We start from the raw sequence: 5,230 nt of genomic DNA on the forward strand, positions 1-5,230 counted from the left end.
GGGAAAAAACCACATTAGAAGAAGTGATATGACCAAAAGACAAGCTTTCTCCAAAGGCCAATGACCTTGGAATGTTTATTAAGTGTTTTCTCTGTTTGTTCAAGTGCTATCCTTCAACACCAGGACTGGACACAATTTGTTCAGAAATAACTAACCAGCCACAATTAGTAAAGCTTCATAAAGCCTGGAGAATACTGTCATCAGAAGAGCCACATTTGGGGCAGTCTGGGGAAGGGTGAAGTGTGAGGATGGGGACCATTATCTCTAGAGGTCCAGTGATTAAGAACTGGGTGACTCCGGATGGCTGGTCCCAGGGACTTTGCACTTGTGGTGGAGGCTGAATTCTTCATTCCCAATCTGGATGCTGCGCAATTATCATCAAGTACTCCAATCCATCTGCATGTCTGAATACGGATGGGGATGCTCTGCACTGTCCCCATCAGCCTCTGGGTCCTCCACTCTCTCCCTGCTCTGGATCTCTGGATCTTTTCTTTCTACTTCCTCTGCAGGTGGCATCATGGGGACTGTCTGGTGACTCCCCTAAGCAACCAGCATCAGACACTAGAAACTTCCAGTCAAGTCTCCTGGTCCCTGCTTCCAACCAGACGACCATACCTCCGCCCCAGGATGGACTTCAGACCTCAGCAGCAGAGATGGCCATGCTTCCTGTGTGACACTGGGGCAACCACGTTTCCCACAGGCACCCAGGTGGGGCTGAGATGACAGCAGGCCACCTGAAGGTGCACAAAATAGGCAGGATGGGATGGAGGCCAAGAACACCCCAGTGAAATGGGTGCCCCCAATTTGCATTGGGTGCCCCCAGTTTGCATTTGGGAAGAAGGGCTTCCACATTTCACAAGCCCTACATTTCACATATTTTGCCCCTACTCTACTCTCAACCCCCGACTCTCTGAGTACCACCCCACATGACTCCCCCGCACCATCTTAACTTGCTGTGTCCTCACCCTACTCCACAGATCCCTGCCTCCCATGCCTTTGCTCCAGGTGAGGCCATACACTTGGCGGAGGCCTATTTGCCGGGGTCATTTTGACCCAGGGAATGTTTGACGTGACCATTTGAAAACACCCTCCACAAAATTGCTCAACATACTGTTTTATATTAAAAATTAAAAGCAGGCCTAAGTGAAAAAGACAAACAAGGGACAAGGGATGTGGGCATGATGACTACTGAATATACTACCTAGTAACAATAATTAAAAACTAAATATTTAATAGTTTGGCTTTCCCCCAGCTACCTAAAACAAACAAACAAACAAAACTGCCTCTCAGACTAAAATAGCTGCTTCAAGAGGGCCACATCAACATGTTGTAAGTTTGTTCACATTGTTACCTTCATCTTCCTACTCACTATGTCAATTAGGAATGGCTTATGATGCAACTAATAGCCATTAACAAAGGCATAAGGAAAGACATTTATGACTTCACATCACAAGCAGTCTCCAGACAGATGATTCCCGGCGTTGACTCAACTGCTCAAGGGGGTCACAGAGACCCAGTTCCTGTCCGGTTGTCTTCTGCCATCCTTAACTCCTTGGCTTTTAGTTCTCACTCTCATCACTTCATGGTTGCAAGATGGCTGCCACAGTTCCATGCATCACATCTTCATACAAGGCAGGAAAAAAGGGAAAGGGGCAGTAGTTAAAAAGCTGTTAGAGTGCCGGGTTTCCTGTTTAAGATGGCGTCCCCTGTGGCAGCGCAGGCCGGAAAGCTTTTGCGCGCCCTAGCACTGCGGCCCCGCTTCCTGGCGGCTGGGTCCCAGGCAGTTCAATCAACCTCCAGAAGATGGCTGCACTTGCAGGAATACCAGAGCAAGAAACTTATGTCTAATAACGGAGTGAGAGTTCAAAGATTCTTTGTAGCAGACACTGTGAATGAAGCTCTGGAGGCTGCTAAGAGACCAAATGCAAAAGAAATTGTTTTAAAAGCCCAGATCTTAGCTGGAGGAAGAGGAAAAGGTATCTTTAATAGTGGTTTGAAAGGAGGTGTTCATTTAACAAAAGACCCTAATGTTGTGGGACAGGTGGCTAAACAAATGATTGGGTACAATCTAGCGACAAAACAAACTCCAAAAGAAGGTGTGAAAGTTAACAAGGTGATGGTTGCTGAAGCCTTTGACATTTCCAGAGAAACCTACCTGGCAATTCTGATGGACAAATCCTACAATGGCCCCGTGCTAGTGGGCAGCCCCCAGCGGGGCGTCGACATTGAAGAGGTGGCTGCTTCAAACCCAGAGCTCATTTTTAAGGAGCAAGTTGACATTTTTGAAGGAATAAAGGACAGCCAAGCTCAGCAGATGGCAGAAAATCTAGGCTTCGTTGGGCCTTTGAAAAGCCAGACTGCAGATCAACTTACGGAGCTGTATAATCTCTTCCTGAAAACTGATGCTACTCAGGTGGAAGTGAATCCCTTTGGTGAAACTCCAGAAGGACAAATTGTCTGTTTTGATGCCAAGATAAACTTTGATGACAATGCAGAATTCCGACAAAAAGACATATTTGCTATGGATGACAAATCAGAGAATGAGCCCATTGAAAATGAACCTGCCAAATATGATCTAAAATACATAGGACTACATGGGAACATTGCCTGCTTTGTGAATGGTGCTAGGCTTGCCATGGCTACTTGTGATATCATTTTCCTTAATGGTGGGAAGCCAACCAACTTCTTGGATCTTGGAGGTGGTGTAAAGGAAGTTCAAGTATATCAAGCATTCAGATTGCTCAGAGCTGATCCTAAGGTTGAAGCCATCCTTGTCAATATTTTTGGCGGTATCGTCAATTGTGCCATCATTGCCAATGGGATCACCAAAGCCTACTGGGAGCTAGAACTCAAGGTGCCCCTGGTGGTCCAGCTTGAAGGAGCCAACGTCCAAGAGGCCCAGAAGATACTCAACAACAGCGGACTCCCCATTACTTCAGCCATTGACCTGGAGGATGCAGCCAAGAAGGCTGTGGCCAGTGTGGCCAAGAATTAATGTCTTTGTCCTGATCCGATGGGGAAAGAAAGCCGTTTTTCCATAAAAAGGGACGGTTCATCATTGTGAAAGAAATGGTTATCTCATTGGGGAGGAAAAGGGGGGAGAAGGCAAGAATCACTGAAAAATCTTAAATCTGTGTTTTCTGGAATAATATATGTAGACAGCCTAAATCTGATTTGAGTCTTTATAAAAATAATATCTTGTATTCTCATACTTTTTTGTCATTGTAAGCCTGCCCAGTAGGCAGTGTTCTGCAGACTTTGGGAAGTGGTCTGTGTGGCCAACTCTTGTGTGTCTAGACAGAATTTGAAATCAGGTCCTGCTTCATTTACAAGTATTTTGGTGGGCATCTAATCCTACATAATGAAAAAGAAAAACAGACCATTTAAAAACTCAGACAAGATTATATTTAATGTATTAATTGCTAAAAAGGCACAAGATTACACTGAACATATTAGCTACTAAAAAGGCACTGCCAAGACATTCAAGCAAATAGCTATTACACACTGCAGCAGATTTTACAGATTTCTAATTCCAACATATGTTTGAAAAATCCATGAGTGTTCCAAAATATATTTAATGGAAGGTCTGCATTAATATACCATTCATGTGTTTTTACCATTTGCCTTAATATTGAATATACTATTTACCTCATACCAAAAAGAAAACCAGAAACCTTATTTGTGATTTTGGAGTGGAAGCTTCCATTTTTGTATCAAAAATGAATCCCGATTCTTATGGAAATCTCTGTTATTAAGTCATTTAAAGATGAGACAACACTGAAGATCAAATTGTGTTGGGTGTCAGTATCTTCTCTCCTCATTTATCTCTTACTCCTCATCCTCCCAGAATCTACCAGTTTATGGTAGAAAGATGGGAACCTTATTTGAATGTTTGTTTTGTTTTGTTTTGTTTTTTTCCATGATGTCCAATTTTGTTGTGGGAAAGGATTTGGATAAAGTTTTTGTTAAAATTTTGGTAGATTTTTATCTATACAAATTTAAATAAAATTATGTTTTGTAAGCTGCAAAAAAAAAAAAAAAAAAAAAAGGCTGTTAGAACTGTCCTGGGAAGAACTGAACCAGAACCAGTGCAGCTGTGGTTGAGATGGAAAGATGATTTTGAGATGTATTTTGATTTTGAGATGTATTTAGAAGGTAGAATTGACATGGGTTGATGGTGGTAATGATGAGGAAGATGGTTGTGAGGTTTCTAGCTTGGGTGGTGGTGGTGCCTTTAATGGAAATAAAGAGTGCAGAAAGAGCAGACTTGGTGTAAGGGAAAAAACAATGACCTTGGTGTTTTAGTTTGAGGTTCTCCAGGGATGTCCTGAACCAATATTATAGATCCACTGCTTAAAATATAGATTTAAAATTTAAATCTAGATCCACTGCTTATAAAAGAAGTTGGTGAAATTTAAAATATAGATCCACTGCTTATAAAAGAGGTAGGTGCTAGCTATGCAACTGTAGTAGTATTTGCCACAAAGGTGGCATCTGGGTCCACGGAGGGTGTGTAGGAAGGAGGGGGTGAATAATGGAGCCACAGAACCCTGAAGAGTGGTGCAGAAGTGCACAGACACCTGGAGAGAAAACACCCTAAGGAAGGATTAAGCTTCAAAGAATAGGGAGAGGTCTCCAGTGTTGACTGATCTAGAAACCAAGTAAGGCCAGGCTGTGAAATGCATGCACTGGTTTTGGCAATTAGGTGGTTGATGACCTCACTGGCAGCAATTCTTGGGAGGGAGGCACTGATTTATACTGGTTTGAGGAAACTTAGGCAGTAAGGAAGTAGAGACATTCAGGAAATGTGTTGGAGGGATGGTCATGTGACCAAGTTCTAGCTCAAGAGTCATAAAGTTGGTGTTTCGGAGGCACTTCTAGAGGATATTTTCCTCTCTGTAAAATGGAAGGAGAGCCTGTCCGGCATGTTTTTCTGTGTGAGGATGTGATGTCTGGATCCAGGGCAGCCATATTGTGGCCAGGAGGGGAGACATTATTGATAGAGGGAGGCCAGTAGAGCAAGAGCAAGAAGAGGGCTGAGCATGGTCCTTGGCCTTCATTGAGCTAATAAACCAACCCTGCAGCCCCCTGCCTCCCAACTTCTTTTTAGGTGGGAAAAATAAACCCTCGGCTGGGTGCGGTGGCTCACGCCTGTAATCCCAGCACTTTGGGAGACCGAGGTGGGCGGATTACCTGAGGTCAGGAGTTTGAGACCAGCCTGGCCAACATG

The 5,230-nt window shown here is 43.7% G+C and overlaps 1 pseudogene; it reads left to right on the forward strand.

The window, feature by feature from the left end:
* The first annotated feature begins 1,696 nt into the window (after positions 1–1,696).
* Positions 1,697–2,995, forward strand: LOC111538760 (annotated as a pseudogene).
* The last annotated feature ends 2,235 nt before the right edge of the window (positions 2,996–5,230 follow it).

This window comes from Piliocolobus tephrosceles, chromosome 10 (genome assembly GCF_002776525.5).
Source record: "Piliocolobus tephrosceles isolate RC106 chromosome 10, ASM277652v3, whole genome shotgun sequence".
Classification (NCBI taxonomy): Eukaryota; Metazoa; Chordata; class Mammalia; order Primates; family Cercopithecidae; genus Piliocolobus; species Piliocolobus tephrosceles.